Source organism: Misgurnus anguillicaudatus, chromosome 17 (genome assembly GCF_027580225.2).
Source record: "Misgurnus anguillicaudatus chromosome 17, ASM2758022v2, whole genome shotgun sequence".
Taxonomy (NCBI): Eukaryota; Metazoa; Chordata; class Actinopteri; order Cypriniformes; family Cobitidae; genus Misgurnus; species Misgurnus anguillicaudatus.
In genome coordinates, this window is record NC_073353.2 from 6163013 (window position 1) to 6189975 (window position 26963).

Genomic DNA, 26963 nt, shown 5'->3' on the forward strand with positions numbered 1-26963 from the left:
TAAAACTGCCAGATCTACCTATCTCAGTACGGTTATTAAAGAAAAAACATAACAACCCTCGTTTCCTATTTAGCACAGTGGGAAACTGACTAGAAACAAAGAACAAACAGAAACAAATAGTAAACTCCAACACAATAGTAATGACTTCATGAACTTCTTTACTGACAAAATTATGTTTATTAGGGAAAATATAGAAACTACGCAAGCAGCCACCACTCTACACAACAGTACATTTACCACTAGATTACCATACGGACATCTTGAGTCATTTAAACCTACTACAATAGAAGAGCTCTCTAAATAAGTAACGTCATCCAAATCATCGTTCTGTATATTAGACCCCGTTCCCACAAAATTACTAAAAGAGGTATTTCATGTAGTGTCAGACACGGTACTACATATCTTAAACTCATCTCTAGAATTAGGATACGTTCCAACACCTTTCAAACTAGCAGTTATTAGAACGCTCATTAAAAAACCAAACCTTGACCAGTGAGATCTTAATAACTTTAGACCAATCTCAAATTACTTTTCTTTCTAAAATATTAGAAAAAGTAGTGGCAAGCCAGCTACGCACATTCATAGCTAATAATAATACATATGAAAAGTTCCAATCAGGATTCAGGCCCCACCATAACACAGAGACAGCGCTGCTTAGAGTTACAAATGACCTCCTATTAACATCCGATCGTGGTGAAATCTCAATCCTTATATTACTAGACCTTAGTGCAGCCTTTGACACAATAAATCACAGAATCTTACTCAATAGACTAGAAAACGTATCTAACCAATCGTTATCACTTTGTTTATTTGTTTATATTTTGCTTTTATGAGGAAGAGTCATATCACTCCCCCGTTAAAGTGCCCATCTTATGACAGCTTTTCCACAAGTTAAATAGGTGTTTGAGTTCCATAAAGCATGTTTCAAAAGTTGTTTGCTCAAAATAGCTTGTAGGAAAAGATTGTTACCCATCTCTAGGAGCCTCTGTTTCAGGGCATTTCAGATTGCGCCGTTTTGAGCTAGTCATTACATATTTATGAGCTGCTGCTCCTTTGATCACGCCCCACTACTAACGTCATGTGCGTGTGCATAGTGATATCGTGAGCAGTACAGACCATACTAACATATTCCCGTTATAAACCTTTTCAAACGCATTATTTTCGCAAATTACAGAAATTAAGATCCGGCGGGGGATGTAGACTGCTTGTGGACCGCGTGCTAATTGCTAGAAGCTATCGGGAGGTCCGGACCGGAAAGTTATAAGAGGCTCGGGGGTTAGCCTCGTCAGAAAAGCCGGGGCGGTAAGGCTCGGTCTCGGTAAGTTTGGCAAAAAACTTTTAGTTTGGCAAAGCACTATTACTTAGTTCTTGTAGAATTTTAAACTATCTAGCCTACAAAAATATCTATATAGCTTACTGTTTACAACCAATTTTATCATCACTATACATTTACGGGATTAGCATGAATGTAGGATCTCTGTTTTGAGATACAGATGCTCAGTCTAGCTTCAGTAATGTAGTATTTTGTGACAGAAGATGACAACATGTAAAATATAACGTGACTTCTTACCTTTTGTGTTAATACAACAAATCGAATCCAGTCTATTTCAGATGTGTGAATGATCCATGAAAGTCCAATAAAATACATCCAATGACCATTTTTGTCCACAAATGCGTATAATCCGTGAAATATAGATACATAGTCTGTTGTTTACATCAGATTTCACATCTTCAACGTCTTGTCTTCAGATTGTAGGCGATTATTTGCGTCGTAACACACTGTATATACGATTACTCCGGGTTCCAATAACCACGCGTTAAAACTTTGTTTTTAAAAGTAGGCGGGATTATAATCAATAATATCCAAATAGCGCTGTTATTTCAGTGAGACATGATAACAGCAGGGTATCAGCGAGCGAAGTGACTGACTGTTCTGTGCTCTCTCTAGCTCCTTGGTGGGTGGAGACCTGCGAGTGGGGTGGTGGGCGAGAAAATTCAAACTGAATGTGACGAAACGGTTAGTTACGTAACAACGGAGCTGAGTTTGAACTCGCACAATCTGAGACTCAAGGCAGAGGACATTCAGAAACCTGTATCTCACTCAAAACAGCAAGGATGGATTTTTTTCCAAGTTTGTATGCTTGTGGGAGCATCAGAGACAAAAAATAACACCCCAAAACCCAGAAAAAGTGAGTTTTTCATAATATGGGCACTTTAAATACGGCGTACCTCAGGGATCAGTTCTAGGCCCTATCCTATTCTCGTTATATATGTTACCTCTAGGAGACATTTTCAGGAAACATAACATAAGTTTTCACTGCTATGTGGATGATGCCCAACTTTACATCTCGTCACATCCAACTTTACATCTCGTCACATCCTAGTGAAACCCACCAGTTTGCTAAGCTAACAGACTGCATTAGTGATATTAGGGACTGGATGGCACATAACTTTCTTATGCTAAACTCCAATAAGACTGAGATACTTATTATTGAACCAAATCGCTCCAAACATTATGGGCCCTATCTTGCACCCAGCGCAATTGACTTTGTCAGTGACGCATGTATCATTCGTATTTTGCACCGGCGCACAGCGGGTTTTTCCCTCCACAGACGCACGTCGGCAAACTAGGGAATGAGCTTGCGCTCCCTGGGCGGTTCAGCGCAAAAAAGGAGGCGTGTTCCGGCGCAAACCCTGATGCTATTTTGCAGTTTCAAAAAAACAATTGCGCCACTGACCAGAAAAAACTAGTCTAAAGTCAGTGGTGCGTTGTGCGTTGTTCATTATGCTATTTTAAGGGCGCATGCTTGACCATAATGTATAGCGTGCACAACACGCACACAATTTGCTTATGTAATCTAATCAAATGCAACAGTTATTTTTGCAAATCATAAATTGTTACAATAAAAAATATTAACACATGAGATAAGGGAAAAGATTGTGGTGATAGTTTTTTATTTATTGTGTGGCTGCGTTAAAAAATTATAATGCAAATAACGATTAAAATATTTTCATAAGTTTGTTGTGTGGCTGTACGTTTATTTTATGTAAATAATAATTAAAATTTTTTAATTAGAAACCTTAATGTATGTGAACTTGATTTGTAAGTGTACTTTGGGGTTGGAAGTTGCGTTTCTTGGCTTTCAGCGGTGAGGGTGGACGCAGCGATGTCCTCATCTGGCGTCAGGTCCTGTGTAGAGGCAGATCCACCTCCCGTTACATGCCGTGCCCGATTTATGCTGGCAAGCTTGGGATTCCCCCGTCTCCTGACATCATAGCGCTTGCGGCGCAACATCATGGGGATGCCAGCTAATGAGACAATTGTGGCTATTTCCTCCCACGCCTGTTTAACCGATGCTGATTTGGGCGGGTTTTTCCCATCCCCATACAAAACAACTTCTCTGTCTTTGACTGCTCTTACAAGAATGGCTCCTCGGCTGTGAACCGCTCCTGGCGTGCGCCTGGTAAATCCGTCATAATAATAACAACCCGCTTTGGAACTTGCGCACTTGCGTTTAAAGGGAATGTTGGATGACGTTCTTATTGGTTTATTTGACGTTACGCCCAAACCACACCTATGAATAATGAACCTACTTCAGAAGAACCCCTTATTGATTTGCGCCTGGCGCAAGAGTTATTTCTCCCGCCGGGAAAATAGCAACAGCGCCCAAGATCCATCCACAAAGTCACTTGCGCTTTGCGCTTCTCACTTGCGTTTCAGATCGTTAAAATAGGGCCCAATATGTCAGATTACAAGTTGCCCATAGATGACGGTGGTGCCATCTTCCACAGTTAAGAATTTAGGCGTAATGTTCGACAGCAATCTATCTTTCGATAGTAATATCTCCAACGTCTGCTGCACAGCATTCTTCCATCTTAGAAATATCTCAAAAATACGCCATATGCTGTCTGCATCAGATGCAGAAAAGCTTATCCATGCTTTTATGACCTCTAGAATAGACTATTGTAACTTGTTACTCGGGGGATGCCATGCAAATCAGGTAAACAAGCTACAGCTGGTTCAAAATGCCGCCACAAGAGTGCTTACTCGATCTAAAAAGTATGAGCACATTAGTCCAATTCTGGCATCTTTACACTGGCTACCAGTTAAATATCGCATACAATTTAAAATATTACTAATCACCTACAAAGCCTTAAATGGCCTATAGCGCCCTCGTATATTAAAGAACTACTATCAGAATACAATCCACCACGTAAACTGCGATGACAAAATTCTGGTCACTTAATTATCCCTAGAATATCAAAAGTGTCTAAAGGTGGTAGATCCTTTTCCTACTTAGCCCCTAAGCTCTGCAAATATTTACCAAATAATGTTCGAGTATCAGACACAGTCGAACAATTTAAATCTAAACTTAGGACATTCTTCTTTAACAAAGCATTCACATAAATCGTCCAGTAAATGTACTTTTCCCGCAGAAGTTATTTTGTCTAGAACAAAGCACTCCCATACCTCATGGGTAATATACTATTGCCGCAATAGTTAGCCTGTCTGGAACCGAGGTGACTTAAAGAGCACCTATTATGAGATACACGTTTTTAAACATCCTTTTGTGTGTAGGTGTGTATTAGTACATACTAACGATATTCAAAAAGTACATAACTCAAAGAAAACGATGACGCGAGTTATCATCTCTAACGTTCTAGGACTACAAAAAACACTTAGATTGTAGGCAACAGTTTACTTCCTGGGATTGGTGACGTGGACAAGACCAACATTATCATAGTTCAGCCCTCTCTGATTTGCTTGGGTACACCCTCAAAGACGGGGTTGGAGAGCGTTGAGTGCAAAGAGAGCTGAAATGGCGGAGGTTGGGAGTCCCTGATTCGAGTGTGTTTGTAAACTCTTTCATCGTTTAAGCGATTAAATCTCTCGAGTAGACACTGTCTCAGATGCGAGGGCAAAATAGCACTTTATGGCCTTCCACAGAGGACATCATGTTTAATACGGTTCCGGCAAAATCCAGTCAGACGTTGTTTATATGTTCACGGAGTTTTCACAATGACTGCTTCTTATGAACCGAAGCTGGATTTTCGCGACGTCTCCTCCTGAAAGTTGGATTACCGTGCACTTCTGGATCACAGGCTGTAAGTATTCATGTTTATTATTTATCTTTTACTGTAAGTTACGTTACCGGTAACCGGAGCTTAACATTATGTGCATGTAGAGCTAAGCTTGCAAGCTAATTGTTTTGTGTTGTAATACTGTATTTCATAAACAACGTACCATATTTACACACGTGTATGTTGAATTATGCAGATTATCGGTTGTATTTATGGTTTTAACTGATTTTTAGATGTTGATTTAGACGTGTTTACAAACTTGCTAAGTTACCAGCTAAACTGTTACCAGTAAAGTTTGTTCTCATGATCAAACTCAAGAAACTCTAAGTACAGATTATTTGTTTAACGTTATATGTATTTTACTGTTGTATTTACTTGAAGCTTTCTTAGATTTTGAAACGAAGTAAACACGTCATGTGTGTTGCGTATGTTGGGCCATGTAATATGTAATACATGAACGTTTTAATGAATAGTCTAACGATTTATAGTCATTGTACCCTATTGTTATATATGACTTTTTGACTGAATACATGTTTGTTTTATTTGTCTATATCCTAGATTCACAGCTGGACACATCATTCTTCACTGTAGGCAGCAGTAGGCGTAATGTATAATGCCAAACATGCAACATCAGTGGGCACACAGTACAAGGAGTCAGACTGGCATATGAGGAGCAAAGGTATTTAACACATATGATGTATTTAGCTAGTGATACCACTACCAGTCTTAAATGTATAACTGATCATGACAAAGTTCTTTTTTCTCTGCAAAATCATAGGAACCCAGTAGCATCGTTTCACAATGTTTCCATCACCATCATCAGTGGATGCCTTTGCCGTCCATAGCCTGAGATTTCCAATTTGCGCAAAACATTTGATTTTCCCATTTATTGGAATGCTGTCTAGGTATTTAAGTATTTTAGTAACTGTGTTAAATAAAGTAGTATTTACTTTTACAATAAATGTATTGCTTGTTTATATTTTTACAGGTTGTACCTTGCAGCCATCCATTACAATGTCACCAAGCCGTAACAAAAGCAGGAGAGGGAAAGTACAAGGTTATGTTCCCAAAAAACACAAGCGACATACTGTAAGCAGTAATGTTTTTATTTCAAATATATTCATAAATAAAAACTTAATGTATGAAGCAGGTAAATAAATAATCAAAACAAAAGATTTATTGACTGCAATATTTCTACAGTTATGTGGATGATGTGATCAGGCTTGTGTTTGATGAGGTATTTGAAGATAAGCTGAAGGAAATCCCGATTCCAATGGACCTGGCATCACAGTTTGAGAGACCTTCAAAGGAGGACGCCATCTAATGCGCTTCAGTGCAGGGGTCGTCGGAAGCCAACATACTGACCAGTCTGATCAGGAAGCTCCAAGCTTTGATATGCCATTTATCTGTATAGATAGTTCAGTTCAGTTCAGTTCAAGTTTATTGTCATATGCATATTAGTACAGAGTACCACAGCAATGAAATGCAATATGCCTTGGCACTCTCTCAGCATTAATCAATAATTTAATAAAAATAATATTTAAAGTTAAAAAACATCCAACCACATAAATACAATAGCTAAGATCAAACCTCAACCCTCCTTCCTCTCTCACTATCATTAAGTAATCTTATGACCTGTGGGTAGAAGCTATCTCTAAACCGTGATGTGCGTGTAGGGATGCTCTGTAAACGTCTTCCTGATGGAAGTTGTGTGAAAAGGTTATGAGCCGGATGACTAGCATCCTTTATAATACTTAGGGCCTTCTTAGTACTGCGTCGCCAGTAGATGTTTTGGGGCGATTCTAGTGGAACACCGATAATCTTAGATGCAGTTTTTACAACCTTTGTTAAAAGAATCAATTCATGTGAAGTAGCCCTACCAAACCACACTGTAATGTTGCCTGTCAGTATACTCTCAATTGTGCAACGATAGAAATTTTGTAAAATATTAGATGACATGCCATATTTCTTGAGACACCTCAAGAAATAAAGCCTCTGATGTGCCTTCTTAATAGCTAAATTAATATGAGTAGACCATAAAAGAGAGTCTGAAATGTGAATGCCTAAAAACTTAAAATCATTTACAATTTCAACGGCAGAGTTATTAATGTAGACAGGTGTGTGTGTGGATTTATTCCTTCTAAAATCTATGATGACCTCCTTAGTTTTCCCCACATTAAGGGACAGGTTGTTTTTCTCACACCACATGATCAGATTTTTCACCTCATCCCTATAGGCACTGTCATTATTGCTGTCAATAAGTCCTACCACCGTAGTATCGTCCGCAAATTTCACAATACTATTTGTGGGATGTTTTGCAGTACAGTCATAAGTGTACAGGCTGTATAATAAGGGACTAAGACAGCAACCTTGAGGTGCTCCGGTATTTAACACGATAGAGACTGAATGTGTATTGCCAACCCTAACTGTCTGGGGGCGGCCTGTTAGAAAGTCCTGTATCCACCTACAAATGGAATTACAGAGGCCCAGATCTGTCAGCTTAGATATTAAAATAGAAGGTCTAATGGTATTGAAGGCACTACTATAATCAACAAACAGCATCCTGACATACCTGTCCCTCCCCTCTAGGTGTTGAAGTACAGTATGTAAAACCAAGGATACAGCATCATCCACAGCTCTATCTGATCTATATGCAAACTGTAATGAATCGGTGGATGCAGGAATGCAGCTGTTAATATACTGTTTCACAAGTAGTTCAAAGCACTTCATAATCACAGAAGTCAAGGCAACAGGTCTAAAATCATTCATACAGGTGGCAGTTGTTTTCTTAGGCACAGGAATTATAGTTGATTTTTTAAAACAATTCGGAACCGTACAAAGCGAGAGAGACAAATTAAAAATATCAGTAAAAACAGGTGCAAGTTGATTATAACATGTCTTTAAAACTCTTGGAGTAATGCCATCAGGCCCAGCAGCCTTTCCTAATTTCACACTTCTAAAAACTTTACGTGTCTCAGTAACGGAAACCTGATACGCTTGACTTCCAAAAGCATCTGCATCGATAGATAATATGTCTCTGTGTGTGTTTCCAGTTTGAGATGTTCCCCGCGTCAGTGTCTCTGCAGCACATTCAAAACGAGCATAAAAGTTGTTAAAATCGTCTGGAGTGGGAGCAGAGCTTGCTATGATACTGCTAGGTTTGGCCTTATAGTTAGTGACCACTTGTAGGCCTTGCCAAACCCGCCTAGAGTCCCCTTCAGAACAGTATCGCTCTACCTTATCCCGATGTTGTTTTTTAGCAGACTTAATTGCATTTCTAAGGTCATATCTCGCGCTCTTGTAACGGGCATCGTCCCCAGATTTAAAAGCCACTGACCTTTCATGTAATTTCGCGCGAACGTTACTGTTTACCCACGGTTTTTCATTAGGGTAGACACGAAAAGTACGCGTGGGAATACAGCTGTCCACACAGAATTTAACATAATCAGTAACTGCTTCGGTGAACTCATGCAGCATATTAGAATCACTAAAAACTGACCAGTCAGTAGAATCGAAACAATCTTGCAACATAAGCTCACCTTCAGCAGTCCAGCGCTGTACTGTCCTCACGGTGGGTTTCTCCCTCTTTATCTCCTGCTTATACGCGGGAAGCAGCAGTACAGAGGAATGATCTGATTTCCCAAAGTGCGGCCGGGAGACAGATTTATAAGCTCCCTTGATGGTTGAATAACAATGGTCAAGAGTTTTCCTACCTCGGGTAACACAGCTGACATGTTGATAATATTTCGGTAGCACTGACTTCAAATTACAATGATTAAAGTCCCCGGCTACTATGGAGAGGGCTTGCGGATACAGCCTCTCACACCTGTTGACAACATCGCCGAGCTCGTCCAGGGCTGCCTTGGCATTAGCATTAGATAGCTGTAAGAAGTGAATTGAATTTTTTTTAAAGAAGAGCACAATATGGTTAACATTTAAATATATATTTGTAATAAATAAAAAAACTTTTGACTGAGTACTATATTTTCTTTGATACATCTTTTGTTCTTTTGGGTACTTTGTTACTATAATGCTACTTTAGTGTTATTAGTTTAAAAATTTAATAAAACTTGTAAACACTTACTCTAGTGACCTGCGCCTCAAAGGCCCATTGTCGGTACAATAAATGTTCTGTGTGTAGGGATTTACGCAATTTGTGCAAAACCTGGATGATGAATCATGCAGGTAAGAGGCCCTGGAACCTGTTGCATTCTCCTTAAAACCTAATAAGTAATAACATAGCACTTATAAGTAAGCAGTCTTTCAAAATAAAGTTTACAATACTGAAATAATGTAGAACTAACATTTGTTTCAATGAATACTTTATGTGCTACATTTGGTATTTCCATATAGTTTGCACAGTAATATAGTATGTAAGCAGTATTTTATAATAAAGTTTACTATAGTAAAATAATGTTAACAAATAAAATAACAAATGAAATTGTTTTATAATCATTTCAACAAATACTTTCTATGTGCTACATTTGGTGTTTCCATATAGTTTGCATAGCAATGTAGTACATTATAATTACCTTTTGGATGTCTTTGCAACACATTTTCGTCTTCGTTTAGCATTCTGGCAGAGTAAAAGACACCTAAAATAGTTAAATCCAATCGCGTTCATTGACGGACATCATTTATACCGTTACGGCCGTCTGAACTCTCTGGATGGAGCTCGAACTGGTAAGGCAGTACAGACACCATCGTTTATAGAGAAATATAATGCTTGTTTATGTTCATGGCATGCCTGTGTGAATCTCAGTCAGAACCGGAAAACCCACGCGTAGTTAGGGGCGTAACCTTTCAAACACACACTGAACACAGTTGACCAATAACAGTTGAGTAGGTCATCTGACCAATCCGAGTACGCTAGACATTTTGGGAGGCAGAGACAGGAACTAAATCCGAGCATTTCACAGACAGAGAAAAATCTGTGAGGTATGTAAGCAATTTATAAGACTCATAATGCATTAGTTCAAGTTTTAATAACATGTATGTACTCTGGGATATTACAATAACGTGCTAACGTGCTAATTAATTAGGATAATAGGTGCTCTATAAACCACTATAATGTATGACCCTTGCATTACATGCGAACGGCCCCTACGCTAATAGAACTCTGTTTTTGTCTCCCTGTCTCGTCCTCGACCCCGACCCAGTTCCTGTTGCTGTGAAGGTCATCGCACCACTGATCTACTGGCTGTCCTTCAACGTGACGCCCAGCCGATGCCCGACCAACGACCACCGGCTGAACCAGTTTAATCCGCTTACCTGCTTCCTATCCCTAACGTGTCTATATATATAAATATATATTAATTTCTCCCAAGGGTTTTTGTCCTTCTAGGAGTTTTTCCCACCGGGTTTTCTCCTAGGTGGTTTTTTGTCCCCTGGAGAGTCAGCCAACTTTGGCTTAACTTAGCACTTTACTGTATACGTGACATTATTAATACGCTCGCTTGTACGGTTGAACTTTAGCTGCTATATCCTACATCTTATATTATCTATTGATTTTCTGTGTTCTCCCCTACATCTACTCATGTAAAGCTGCTTTGCAACAATTAACAATTGTGAAAAGCGCTATATAAATAAAATTGAATTGAATTGCTTACATCAGGGGTGTCCAATACGACCAGTCGATCACAAAGGCAATGCCGGTAGATCGCACATAAGTTAACTGTATATGATGCTCCATGAGCATCGGAAAACAGAGCGCGAAATAGGCATTATAAGAGGGGCCAATCACACCAAAAGCGTTTATGGCAGTTGAGGTGCCTTTTTTGAATGATATTCTATGGACAGGGAGCGTTTGCGTGCTGTTTAAGCTATGTTTATGTCCGCTGAGCTCCTTGCGGTTTTTGCACGTGCCTTTGAAGGAACGCTGAGAGAGTGGAGAAGCGCCCGACGTCTTTCGCGTCTTTCCATTGTCCAATCGAATGAGGGGAGAGGCGGGCCTTACGTTGTGGTAAGGGAAGTTTACAGTTGCTTTAAAGAACCGGACTCCACTCGCTCACTCTCTCCTGTGTTTGTGCACCTCTCATCCTCAAACAAGGTCAGAGCAAGCGCCCTCTTTTTAAAGTTTCTGCTAATATGACAGTTCACAGCAAAAGAGCGCTCACGCTTCAATATTTGATTGACAAGACAGCTGACTTGGTGGTTGCCTAGCAATAGAAAGCCGCGTCGCACTGCTCATTTTTTAAAAGAGAGGCTTCTGATACTGTTGTCTTTTTCTAGTTTGTTTCACTAAACTGCATCTCCGCTATTTTAAGCAGTACTTGACATGTACTCAAGGACTTTTTTAACTCCTCAAAAAGAATGGAGTAGCCTAATGGGGACAGCCTTAAATTCAATTTATAGATATGCGGTATAGTCCTAATACGCTTTTAAATTCTCATTAAAAATGTAACTGTGTTTTTTAGCAGGTAGATCTTGTCGGCTTTATCATTTTAAAAGTTGATCACCACACAAAAAAGTCTGGACACCCCTGGCTTACATTCAAACAAACTCACGGTGCTCCCCTAGACTCGAGCTATGCATATTGCATGAATTATTCCAGAGGTAATAAGATCTGCTCTCTGTGAATAAATAAACATGTTCTGTCCACTGGAAATTGTAGTGCAGGCGAAGTGAATTGTATTAATTATTTGCATGCATTTTTGAATAAAAACTGTGCAACGACAAAAGGTAAGACTTGTAAAGACCCTGTTTTACTAAGAGTTGGTTAAATCGTGCTCTATCACATCATTAAAAAGTCTTTATTGTCGGTTGTCATGACAAGATTTGTGTAGGGATGTCACAGTATGTTTTGTTTTGATATTACCTTGATTTAGTTTATCTGTTGCTGGAGATACAACATTTGAAAAACATTTTAAACAACCATGATTTTCAGTTTCTATTTTTGTTTTTCATCTGTATTGCTTCCGTATTGTTGTCTGTAAGTGTACATCCGTGCAATCGTAGTATGATTTTGTACAGGTTAGTAGTGTTTTTGTCAGCTACTACTTTCAGTTCTGTTGAGAAGTCAAACTTCCAATATGGTCAACAATGGAATAATGCTAACCTGGAAATACAAAACAAATATATATGGGCTCAAAATGAACTTTTTTACTTAGAAGCACAACTTCAACAACAATTCTATTGATTACATTGTTACACCACTAGGTGGCGGCAAGTGCCTTAAATTGATTTTTTATTGAGTCATTCATTCAAGAGATTTGTTAATGAAACAAGCAAAGTATGTGTCATGCACTGTGAAACGGGTTAGATCCAAATGCAGGTTTATTGAAGAGTAATCCACAAACAGGCTAAGGTCAACAACCAGGCAAACAAACACAGTGTAGGCAATCCAAAAACAGTAGTCAATATATCCAGGCAAAGGTCAGGGCAGGCAGCAAACAATCAAAATGCAATGAACAGGCACGGGTCAAAAACAGAAAGAGGATAACAGGGTAAGCGCTCGGTATGCAGACAGGCTAACAAAACTTCGCAAAGTGAATGAGTTCTGAGTGAGCTATATAGTCCAGCTAATTATAAAAACAGGAAACAGGTGTGGTGCTGATCAGACTAGTGCATGGGATGATGGGTAATGAAGTCCTGAGGGTGATGGGAGAAGCCTCTGCAGGCCAGCAGAGGGAGCCATGCTAGCTCTCATTACAGAGCCCCACCCCTTAGGAGTGGATTCCAGACACTCCCTAGGTAGAAGCAGAGGGTGGTGGAACGGATGCGGAACAGGAGGTGGTATGGTGGACCAGGTCCATGTAATGGCAGAGGGCTAGGGAGCCAGGGCGGAGCCAGCAGAGCAGGAAGCCAGGGGGGAGCCGGCAGAGCAGGAAGCCAGGGCGGAGCCGGCAGAGCAGGAATCCAGGGCAAAGACGGCAGAGCAGGAAGCCAGGGCGAAGACAGCAGCAACAGGAACCTAGTAAGAGGGAGAGAGCAGAAAGAGGCCCTCTGTGCCAGGTTAGATACGGCAGAGGGTTCAAAATCAGCCATCTTGGACCAGGCAGAGAGTTCAGGGAGCTCGGGATCACCCATCTTGGGCCAGGCATAAAGTTCAAGGAGCTCAGGATCGGCCATCTTGGGCCAGGCACAGAGTTCAGGGAGCTCGGGATCGGCCATCTTGGGCCAAATTAACATCAGTAACTTTACTGATTTACCTCGAGATGGAAACTGGAGGAAAATGGTCTGAAAGGGTTGTTTCTTTTTGGTAAGGTAGGTATGTGATATGACTTTATTTAGATGGATTTAGATATTCTACACTTATTAAACATTGTGTTGCTTATGAAATTAGTGTTCTTTTGCAAAGTAGCCTAACAACATTTATGTTTTAAAAATAAAAAACTACTACCCCTTTGTTATGAATGCCTGCATGCTAACTTATCGAGACCCACTCTGATTGGCCTGTCTGTAATCTTCGCCCCTGGGTCTTGCTGAACAACTGCATCTGTAAAATGACGGATTTACAAAATGACATAACTTTAATAAAACTCAGGAACATAACAGGAACGTGCATACACAATAGACAATAACCGACAAAGACTGCAACTCAGGAGGGGAATATATACACAGCACTACAGGTGGAGACATGTAGATTGGTGCTGGGATTTTAAAGCTGCTACAGAGGATCTATTTTAATGCTAAAAATGTTTTATGTATTCCGACTAGATAGATAAATCGCTTTATATCTAAAAAAATACCAAAGCTGTTAAAGCTTTTTATTCGCCCATCTATTTCGCTATTAGTTGTGTACATTTCAGTCCTAAAGGGTTTGTTACCTTTTACCATTTGCAATAACATTGCAAAATATTGTAATCCATTAAAAATAATTTTTTATTGTCTTACTGAGTAAAGATAAAAGCTTCTTGGGGTCCAAAGGCCAGCGTCTCTCTGCAGATGGATCAACCTTGTTGACCCCTCCCATCAGGTTGGACTTCAGTAGAACATCAATGCTGAACAGGCCCAGAAGGAGGGTGCGGGCCATTCCTTTCGCTGTAGGTTGTGCTTTTGCAGTCTCCCAACAATGGGCAGACAGTCTGGTGGAGTCATCATTCCCTAGGGTACCTAATTAATTGTAAGAAGGAAACACAACCCAGAATAAAAACAAAGAAAACCATCACACAATTTTTATGTTTTTAATTGACCATTACAAAAATGTACTTACTGATGTTGGTTTGGGAGATATATGGTAGTTGAGAAGGTAATGGTAGAACAACACTGGCCTCATATTCGCTTTCACCGCCATTGCTTGAGCTCTTTTTGAACTTGTCCAAAATCAGGATCCTCATAGCTGCTAAGAGTGATGGAATTTCTGGAAAATATGGCCCACCAAATTTACCACAAAAGGACTTGTAAATACCCAACATGTAAAAGACAAAATACATCTCCGCTCATTTTTTTTTTGTGTCTCAAAGTGTAGCAAAATGTGTTGGTTAGGGGTTCTGAAAGCATTACAGGGTTTCTGTCAGACCAATTATGCCTCAGTGGCGCTATAGTGTTTAGCCCCAGGCTAAATATTTCCTACATGAAACCCTATACTACATCAGTAGATATCCCCTAAAAATGTGGACAAAGATACATTTCTAACAATAACACCAAAAATAAGGGGACACTTGTTTATTCAATCTAAAAAACACTATTTTAATCTAAAAGAGATAGTTGCCATTAACTGCCATTTTGCAGCATGGTGTTCTCTTTGTAAAGCCTTGACTTGGGTCTCAAGATCTTTATTGGCTGCAGAAGATTCTTCACTCTGCTGGTTCTGCAGTCTTTCATTCTCTTCCCTGAGGGCCCTGATCTTCTCCTCAAGTGCCTCTAAAGGAGTCCCCACTGGGATGAGGTTAGGTTCTTCTTGAGGAAGTACCTCTAATTCAGATGGTCTTAGAGTCTGTAGTTTTTCTGTTATGTAAAAATGATCAAATCAATTATGTATGAAACAATTCACACAAAAGTTAGGAAAATGAATCCAAAAACTGATTAAAATAAATCATTAAGTGTAATAGGTTCCATGGCTAGACTCTGTTTAAACTCATAGCTGTAATACTATGGTTCCTTATTTTTTAAGAACATTCTTGTACAACCCTGCAGCGCTAACATATACAGACAAACAAACACCTATGGGCAATTTAAAGTCATCAATTAACCTAACATGTGTGACGGGTTACAGAAGACCAAAGTGACAGATTACTGTTCCCATGCAAAAAGTGTAAGATTTCTCTTTAACTCTGCGTTGTGCTTTATCATGAATTTACTGGAATCCACTCGAGCCCCACACTCTCTACACGATGGTCTTTGACTCGTCAATAAATACACGGCAAGCAACTGTCAGTCGATGAAAATCTTCTTTACTGTAATATTAAACAAAAATCACCCTTTTAGTGGTTTCACCATTAACTGCAGGCATATGTGACCCACAGCCAGCAGTACCCATATCAACTGCTGTGTTGCATAGTTTCCAAAAGTATACATCACAACATTTAGTTACATTTTACAAAAGGAACTTAAATATAATAACAATTAAGAACATACAGAAAGAAACATACCTGTAATATTAAACAAAAATCACCCTTTTAGTGGTTTCACCATTAACTGCAGGCATATGTGACCTAGATAAAACGTGTAGTAGCATTAGCATTAGCCACAACTTCACTAAAGTTCACAAAACACCAAATAGCCTTTTAAATACTCAAAATATTACCCATAACTACTTTACAAACATAAAATACTTAATGACTAATCTTATTTTACATTAAATCTGCATCTATATCTTTTATATTTTATCAAATTGCACTGAGGCAAATGCAGACTCACCCACAGCCAGCAGTACCCATATCCACTGCTGTGTTGCATCATTTCCTGTTTTAACTTTTTTTTCTTCTGCAGTTCTCATACAAACCACTAGAGGGCACCAGTACAACATGGAACTAACTGTTGAATTCATAAGAATTCACAATAAAACTATATGAAAACTATGTACAATTCTAACTCCGTTACACTCACCCCCACTGAATTCTTGTGAATTAGTACAATTGTTAGTGCTCAAATACAAAATACCCGTCAGTAAATACACAATACAAACATAGAGATACCTACAGGTAAGTCAAACCAAAGTCATCCCAAAGGATGAAGTGGAAAGAGAGGTGCGCATAACTCTCAGACCAACTCCTGACAGTAAGATGCCCATATACATCCCACAAAACTCTATAAAAGGGTATACAGAAAGTATGTATAATTGCACAAAGTATGTCAAAAACAATAAAGAAATAAAAAAAAACTTTGTTTCATGTGTCTCCTTATTCAGACAGACTATGTCTCATTCGTGTACAAGCATAAAGAACACATTCATATAAGCATGTAAAACAAAATCAAACAAACAAAAACATTCAAACAGTCTGAATTCTGTGACTCTGCATTGACACAACATTTTGTCCAGACATAGTGTATAACAGTCTATTTACAGGCTTAATGAACCGTCCAAAACGAGACCTGTGTGCAACAACATTCCCAGGGTCAGGAATTGGTACTACATTTGTAACCTCTGTAGTAGAAACATCAGTTGAAGGAATTGGATTCACCGAAGGAAGAAGACTTACAGATTTGACTTCACAACTCAAATTCCCACGAACACTTGAACCATCAGTCAGGTCATCATGTAGACTCACAGATACATTGCTCAAAGAAACAACTGATCCCAGCTGTGAACATTTGTCAGGCAACCCAGAAACCCAGTCAGAAGTTCTTTCACAACTTTCAGATGTAGCACATGATACATTAGCATCAATAGACAAATTATCATCAGGTGCAACAGACATTAAATCTTCATGAGTCTCTGTTAACACACTTGTATTGACATCTGGTCCTGAGACTGAGGCATCAGCAACTGAACCAACTATAGACTCAGGACCACAGTTGTCATCACAAGACTCAGACACTGTTAAAGATGAGCCAGCATCAGACACTTCACATTCATCCTTGTCCAATGGTAGAAAATTAACAGGTAGCAAAAGGTTGCGATGGACAACCTTTTCCTGACCAGTGCTCACATCTTTGATCTTGAAAATATGAGTGTCAACATTTCTATCCACCACAACAATTACAGCAGACATCCATCTATCAGCCAGCTTTCGCTTACCCCTTCCAGCTTTGTTGGCCAGAAGAACACGATCACCAACATCAATATCACGACCTTTGACTCTCTTATTGTAGAGCACAGCATGCCTGGACTGTTCCTTTGAAGCATGTGCTTGAGCAATCGACAGTGCTTCCTTCAAATCGGACATAAGAGAAGCCACATACTTGTCATAGCAAGTCACAGTGTGATCTTCCAGAACAGAACGAAACACAATGTCTACCGGAAGCCGAGGAACTCTACCGAACATGAGATAAAACGGAGCATAGCCCGTTGTCTCATGAACCGTACAGTTGTACATGAAAGTCAGGGACTGTAGTTGTCTAGGCCAGTTGTGCTTTACGTCAGGAGGCAATGCACGGATCATGTTCCCCAGGGTCCGGTTAAACCGCTCCACACTACCGTTCCCCATTGGATGGTAAGGAGTTGTATGCGATTTGTGTACACCGGACACCTGCAGGAGCTCAGAAATCAGCTGGCTCTCAAAGTTCGCACCCTGATCACTGTGAACACGTTCAGGGAACCCAAACACACAAAAGTATTTGTCCCACAAGATACGCGCCACCTGTTTAGCAGACTGATCTTTGCAATGAAACGCTTGCGCCATCCTGGTAAAGTGATCAGTGATCACCAGAACATCTACTGACTGATTTTTACGATCTTCAGCAGACCAAAAATCGATACATACCAATTGCAAAGGTCTACTAGTCACTATGCTCTCTAAAGGTGCGCGACCCTCAGGCTCAGCAGTTTTGCTGACAACACACCTCTGACAGCATCGAACATACTCCCTAATGTCTCTGTCAAGGCTTAGCCAGAAGAAGCGACGCCTCGCTAGACCCAAAGTCCTAGCCTGTCCCTGATGACCCGCATGATCATGAATGCCCTGTAACACCTCCTTTTGAAGTGACTCAGGGACCACGTACTGAAATCGCTTACCCTTAGACAACTGGTCACGAGAAATCCTGTAGAGAATCCCATTTTTCACAACAAATTTCTCCCAGTGCTTAATGTATCTGAGAACTTTAACAGATTCCCTTGCTCTCTCACGCCTGCTAGGCCTGCGGTGTCTTTCCACATAGTGAATAACCCTCGACAGCACTCCATCAGCGAGCTGTTTTTCACGCAGGTCACTCTCAGAGTAAGTAAGTGGTATCTCAGTTTCAGAAACCATCTGAGGAAAATGCTCCAAGGCAGACAATGCACGAAGCCTCGCACCATCATCCCACAACTTGTGTGAGTCAAACACTGCCAGAACATCCTCTTTATCTAAAGAAGTAAGTGCAATGCTTGTAGGATTACTGTGCAAAGGAACACCCTGTTGACCTTCAGACCCATTAGACCATCGAAAAGCATCCTGAACCGAGCTAGTAGAAACTCCCCGAACTTCAGACAGAAGTTTGTCATATTTCTCATGTAAAAGTCTAGATCCAATGCTAGATGTAACAAATGGAACCCTACTCAAAGCGTCAGCCACAACATTCTGCGAACCAGGTACATACTTGATGTCGAAGTTGTATGCCGCAAGTTTGGCCACCCACCTTTGTTCGCAACAGTCGAGTTTTGGCTTGGACAGAATGTGAGTCAGCGGGTTGTTATCGGTCCATACCGTAAATACATGACCTTTCAACCAATGGCTGAACTTTTCACAAACTGCCCATTTCAACGCCAAAAACTCCAAACGATGTGCCGGGTAGTTGCGCTGAGAAGGAGAAAGCGACTTACTTGCAAACGCTATGGGCCTGGCTCTAGCGTCACCATCTTGAACCTGAGACAGAACGGCTCCAAGACCATCCAAGGAAGCGTCCGTCGAGAGCACAAAGGGACGAGTAAAGTCCGGATGAGCCAAGACAACTGCTTCAATCATGGCAGCCTTGAGGTTCTCAAATGCTCTTTGAGCCTCAGGTGTCCAGTCATCCACAGTCAATTTCCGTAAGACACAGTAACTTTTACTTGCACGGCCTCTTTTGGTCCTTCTTTTCTGTCCTTTCAACAGATCAAAAAGGGGTTTGGCCATAGCTGAGTAGTTGGGTACAAAATGCTGGTAGTAGTTAATCATACCAAGGAATGATCTTATGCGTCTCTGAGATGGCGTAACTCCATCAGCCTCCATCAAATCCGAGCTGGTCATTTTGGCCATACTCTCAACCTTACTAGGATCCGTGGACACCCCAGATTCATCAATCACATGTCCAAGGAAACGCACAGATTTCCTAAGAAAGTTACACTTCTTGGGAGCCAGCTTTAGATTGTGCGCCCTCAACCTACTAAATACAACCTCAAGACGACCCAAGGCTGTCTTTTCATCGGGTCCGAACACAATCAAGTCATCCAAATAACATAGCAAGCTTAGGAAGTTTTGGTCCCCAAAAATGCTTGTCATCATACGCATAAAACTCCCTGGGCTATTACAAAGACCCTGAGGAAGACGGTTGTACTCATATAGCCCCATAGGTGTCGTAAAGGCTGAGTACTTCCGATCATCCTCATGTAAAGGCATATTGTAAAAGCCTGAAGTCAAATCCACTGTACTGAATAGCGACTTCCCGCCCAACGCAGCCAAACAGTCGGCCTGGTGAGGCAACGGATGAGCATCTTTCAAAGTCCTCTTATTTAACCACCGAAAGTCCGTACACACACGTAGGTCACCGTTCTTTTTCCAAACGAGGACTAAAGGAGACGCAAATTCACTTGACGATTTGCGAATAATCTCCTTCTCCTCCATTTCATTCAGAACACGACGTAACACCTGATACTGACTAGGTGGCACCCGCCGGTACGGAAGACGGAAGGGCTTAGAATCCGAAAGATGGATCCTATGGACAAATCCAGTAGCATTACCACAGTCCAAATGATGACGTGAAAAAACATCATTATATTGGAGGATAGTATCTGCTAAGCGTAGTTTGCATTGTTCAGACACATCACACAAATCCAAATCAAGCCCATCTAGGCCAACAGATCGCAGCTTCTCAGTGACAGACTTAAGGTCAGTGGAGATACTAATCTCCGTCTGAATTTGTTGCGACTGAGAAAACAGGCTCCCATCGTCCATGTCTTCAAGGGCAACACAAGGGAACAAATCCGCTATATTGGCATTACGTTTCAGCATAACAGGTTTGTCCCAAGTATTAATCAACTTCAGCGGAACCCACCTGTCCCCCCACAAATGTGTTACGAGCCTGGCCACAAGAACACCCTTTGGGGCTGACTGCGAACTGGTAGGCTCCGTCAACACAGCACTACCCGGCGACACGATTGTGCATTTAGGTAACCTACCCCACACAAGGTATTCGCGACCAGGCTCCAGGCAGATTGCTGAATTACATCTCACAGTACCAATCTTGTCAGGCACTTCATCACCTCTCCAACGATTTAAGCCTGCAAGCATAGACAGAAAAGCTTCGGACACAGGATCATTACCAGCGTGAGTAGTTGAAATTGCTTTCCAGAACAAATCACATTGCTTTGAACATTTAATGATGTGTTTAATGACATTCGTACCGATGATGAAATCATCATGTTGCCCGTCAACAACCAAGGTAGGTACCAACATCTCGCATCCATAAATCTCCAACTTAAGTGTGTGTGTATATTTGGGCTTAACTCGGCAACCACCGCAGCCAATTAACACAACGTCCGTATCATCCACACATTGAGCACTGATAACGCCAGCATCCAAGAGCTTCTGTTCTGCGCTCCCACTCATGGTACATGCCATGGAACCACTGTCAAGCATACCATCCAGGACCACTTTATCGGCCACCATGACAGGAGCGTAGAACAGACTGTCACTTTTGCAGATAACATTTGTATTCTGGAACACAACATTCTCACCACAATATGATTGTTTAGCAGACATGAAGACTTTTTCAGCATTTGTAACATTGACATCATTTTGGGAGTTGTCATTCAAACCTGTACTGCCTCCCTCGAAATACAGGTCGGTTAGTTTTCCGACTGAGGCTGAGGACAGGCTGAATGGGCATGCCCCGGAGAAAAACATCCAAAACACAATTGTCTTTAAGGCAGTGAGACCTAGTGGAGTGTGCGACATTACCACATACTTCACATGCTCTCGCTCTGCCTCTGAACCTAAGATTTACATTCCTATCAGACTGTACATTGTTACTTTGCTGTACTTTTTCCATCACCTGTTCCAGCATACCCATCATTCGATTCAGAATGTTCTCATTCGAACGTCCCATTTCATGAGAAGACGTGACAATTTGAGCTGGAACGGTAGCACTGCGCAAGCGAACCTGAACACTGTCAGGCGCAGCAGGGGAAGTCGCACGGTTTACAAAACCAGCACTAGCTCCTTGAGGACGAAACGCAGGCAGCCGCCTATCATTAAGCGCAACGTCAACAGAACTTACTCCAAAGGGGCTGGTAGAGATAAAGGAGGAGTGCTGCTCCCTCTGAAACTCATCCAGCCTTCCCTGGACTTCTTTAGCAGTCCATTCACTGATCGGTTTGTGCTTAAAAAGACCAGACAGAACAGGATCAGGGCAATACTTAACAAACATATGGGCCACCTCATCACCCAATTTATGCATAGCTCTCCCTTGTCTACGCAGACCGTCATCTGCCAGATCAGCTGCCTTATTGACTCTGATCCAGTAATCGACCGCAGACTCACCAGGCTCGGGCAGGGTCGAATAAAAGTCAGCCAAGGGAAGGCAAGATGGTGCAACACTGAAATATTTCTGGAGAATAGAGTAGATAATATCAGGGTCATTCTTAACATCAAGAGATGTGTCACTCTTCAGACTAATTCTCACAATATCCCTCGCTTTGCCCATTAACCGTGATAATATTTCATCAGCCTGGTTCTCAACAGCACATTTCTGTTTCAACAGAAGGGTTCTAGTCATCTCAATCCACTCATGTACTGGAACTTTATCAGTATTGTCACCCCTGAAAATTACAGGTTCTCTGTCAGCAGTGACATGTACTGTTACTTGAGAAACATCCTGTTTAGTGGAACAGTTAGAGTTAGCTTCCCCACATAATGGAGAACCACGACTAGTGTTGATTACTCCTGTTTCCATTAATTTGGCAGCAACGGCATCGCTAATTTGTTCGCCCAGTCTCCCAAACACATCAGTTAGGCAATCCAACACCTGACTATCACTGGTTGCAATATGCAAAGGAGCTGTATCCCCAACATGGCATTCCACAGGAGGGTCTCTGAAAAACAGACCCCGACCAATACCCTGTGCACTATTAAATGCCATGCGAGAATGATCACCTCCACTGACAACAGGTGTTGGATCACCACTATAAAGGCTGTTGGTCAAAACACCCCTACCACGCGGGATAAAAGGGCTTATGGGACTGCTTACGTCAAAACGTTGTCCAAATTTTTCACCCATGAATGAAAATCAATGAAACAATATCACTACAGAAAGTACTTAATAGTAAATAACCTTTAAAATGTACACAGTCCCAAAAGTAGCGATAATGTATCAAAAACGAAACAAAAATGAATAAAACTATAAGGCATAAATTCAAGGTATAAGGAAATCTCCGTAATCAAAATGTCCCATATAAAAAAACTGTAGTAAAAAAAAAAAAATACTTCTGTTTTTCAAAGAGTCTTTTCAGAGAAAAAGCGAAGAAAAAAAAATGTCCGTCAGAAAGGGAGTCCTTAAAATATCATACCGCAATGCCCATAGAAAGAAACAGCAACTCAACGGCGATCCTCTTCGAGAAGATCCGGTGATCCAACAGGTCACGGCACCAATGTGACGGGTTTCAGAAGACCAAAGTGACAGATTACTGTTCCCATGCAAAAAGTGTAAGATTTCTCTTTAACTCTGCGTTGTGCTTTATCATGAATTTACTGGAATCCACTCGAACCCCACACTCTCTACACGATGGTCTTTGACTCGTCAATAAATACACGGCAAGCAACTATCAGTCGATGAAAATCTTCTTTACTGTAATATTAAACAAAAATCACCCTTTTAGTGGTTTCACCATTAACTGCAGGCATATGTGACCCACAGCCAGCAGTACCCATATCAACTGCTGTGTTGCATAGTTTCCAAAAGTATACATCACAACATTTATTTACATTTTACAAAAGGAACATAAATATAATAACAATTAAGAACATACAGAAAGAAACATACCTGTAATATTAAACAAAAATCACCCTTTTAGTGGTTTCACCATTAACTGCAGGCATATGTGACCTAGATAAAACGTGTAGTAGCATTAGCATTAGCCACAGCTTCACTAAAGTTCACAAAACACCAAATAGCCTTTTAAATACTCAAAATATTACCCATAACTACTTTACAAACATAAAATACTTAAAGACTAATCTTATTTTACATTAAATCTGCATCTATATCTTTTATATTTTATCAAATTGCACCGATGCAAATGCAGACTCACCCACAGCCAGCAGTACCCATATCAACTGCTGTGTTGCATCATTTCCTGTTTTAACTTTTTTTTTTCTGCAGTTCTCATACAAACCACTAGAGGGCACCAGTACAACATGGAACTAACTGTTGAATTCATAAGAATTCACAATAAAACTATATGAAAACTATGTACAATTCTAACTCCGTTACACATGCATGCAACATTTGGCCTGTGGGATGAAGCCAAAGTATCCAGAGAGAATAGCAAACTCCACACGGAAAGGCCCCAGCCAGCCAGCCAGCCAGCCAGCCAGCCAGCCAGCCAGCCAGCCAGCCAGCCAGCGCGTTTGTGGGAAGGACTTGGGAAGGAACAGAGAAAAATACCAACGCACAGAGGACAGGACAGAAGGATCTTAAATAGGGAATGCTAAACAACAAACACCTGGAGCTAATCAAACATAAGGGAGCGGGAAACAATTCACGAACCCTGAGAGAAACGTGACTGCGGAAGGGCATGTCACACCACTCTCTCAGGGCAGACATGTACTGTCACAACTGTCACAAAGACAAGAAATGGAGAGACCAGGTCGTGACAGTTTGAACCTAGAACCCTCCCATCAACAATAGCCATCATTTCACCATCTACACTGTGAAAAAAAGTTGACTCAATGAATTATTTTTTAGTAACTAGTTCCACAGAAATTTTACGTTCACTCAATTTCTGTCACCAAAGTGTTACCTGCATTGTTGTTTTTTAGTTGGCTCAACCTTGACTCAAATTTAAAAAGTATGTTTGCTCAACTAGCTGTACAGTTCATTCAACTAACATGTTTTAATTAGCTGAATATTTCAAAACTTACAGCAAAGACTCTGTCAATTAAAATTTAAGTATTTACTCCACATTTTATATATTACTTCAATTATTAATTAATATTTGGGAATTTTTAATAATAATTATTTACCAAATAATTTTACACTGATGTCAATAAAATACTTTATACTAAAAACACACAAAAAATGAAAGCTTTTAGTTTATTACAATCTCTTCTCATAGCTTATACAGTACATATTTGAGATGCAACAGCAATTTTTTGCTGAACTACATTAAATTACTTAAAACTACATAAAGCTTATTGAAGAGAGAACATGTTTTTGCACGTTTCTTAAAGGAAAACACAACGTTTTCAATATTTTACTATGTTTCTCCCTCAACTTAGACAAATTAATATATAAATTCTCAATGCATGCACTTCATCGTTGTACAGCATGTCCATTTAGCCTATTTATTAGGATCCAAACAGGGATGAATCTAGAATCCACCAAACACTTCCATGTTATCCATAGTCTTTAAATAGGGAAAACATGGAAGTTTTTGGTAGGTTCTAAATTCATCCCTGTTTGGATCCTATTGAATAAATGGTGCTAGGCTAAATGGACGCACTGTACAACGATTAAGTGCATACATTGAGAAGAAAGGTATGTATTAATTTGTCTAAATTGAGGGAAGAACATAAAACTTACTTATTACTTTAACCATTTTAATTTCTCTAAACATTTGCTAGCTAATAACAATGAAGCACATTTTAAACTATAAGGTAAAAAAGTTAGTACATTTCATTGGCATAAATAACACACTTGTATACAACAACAACAAAAAAAGGAAACATGTTCAGTGACCTCTAAGTGTCATCTTAAAACAAAAAGAATTGTCTTGTTTACACCTGCAAGAGTCTGGTTCTCAGTGACTGAATTCGAGCTGAACATTTCTCACTTTCAAGACCAAGAAAGACCTTCTGCACAGCTTCGAAAAGGTACTTCCACTGTTTTGGGTATTGTAAATTGAGAGCATAAAACACTCCAAAAAAAAAAAACACCAAAAGCAGTCGGAACATCTGCAAGGCCCTTCAGCAGAACTTCTTCCTCCACCACTACAGCCACATCTACAACTGTATCCAGACCTTCAGTGTTAATCACAGTCTCGAGGACACCCATATGGATTCCTCTGGTCTGCCTCTCCACATCGTCGCTGATCTGGTTTGATAAACAAGAGTAATATTTTAAAAATAAATACAAACACGCACGCACACACACACACACACATGTTGCCACTGTCATGAACCTCTGATCTCCAAAACCATTTTATTTGAGGAAATAAAAATATAAAAGTCATATCATAATTATTCTATTTCATATACATTTCTGACTATTGCAGGAAAACATGAGGACTGCAATTATGGACAGAGCAATAAGCTGCATTGTCCGTAATCTAAGACAGGGCTACATAGAGATATGGATGGACTGTAGTACTTAAAGCAGCAGGAGACCACACTACTGTATTAAATGACACCTTTGCTATTGAACCCCCCTTGATCACGGACTCATTCTATTTATGTTTCTAAAATGTCTTTTATAAAACGGCCTGTTCTGGTTCTTCCTTCTGATTGGTTGAAACACGTTCTAAGCCGTGATAAAATACCCCGGTAACCCCACAGTTCAGACCGCATTACATAAGTATCACTGCGCCACTGTTGCTGCGTACTGATTTATAAAAATAAACACCACAGCCTTTAATCATATTTTTTATTTTTCTATTTTGCACAATTAATGGCGATATCCAAATACATGTTAATAAATATTGTTGAGTCATCTCGTCAATAAAGAGAAAACGTTCCCTGAGGAGTTTCTAACTCAAATTCATACGTCCGCCATTATCCACTAGATGGCTTAAAGATACAGTTTGTATTCGCCGATGGATGGCGCCAGATCAAACAACAACAATGATGTTGTTTACTGACGCTCTGAAGCAGCGTGTAATTATGGGATTTGTAGTCTTTAACTCAACCGCTGATGGCCATCAATCAGACGAGAACGAGAAATCACGTTGATTGATAAGGTAATCAAGTCTTATAAATGTTGCGTTTGATGACATCGTTTATTTCATTATGTAAGTTTATGTGATGTTCAAAACGAAATTTTCAGTCATAGATATTACAGTATTAGTCCAAATTCGATGGTTAACACAGCACAGAATTAAGTTTTCAACTTACAATCTACAATGATTTTTCACATAATGTATTGAGAGTACAAATCTTATTGTGAAGTGTCTTAAAATGACCATTTATATTGCTGTACAATACCTTTGATGTGCATATCGTCCGCGGGAAGACGCGCTGATTACAATCTACACACTACGGTTGTCATCAATATAATAGCATACGTTTTTTGAAGGGTTACGAATCAAAACAACTCACCCATCACGTAAAACACAAGCAGGATCAGAATCTCACAATACCTTTGATGTGCATATCGTCCGCGGGAAGACGCGCTGATTACAGTAATGTTGTCATCAATATAATAGCATACGTTTTTTGAAATGTTACGAA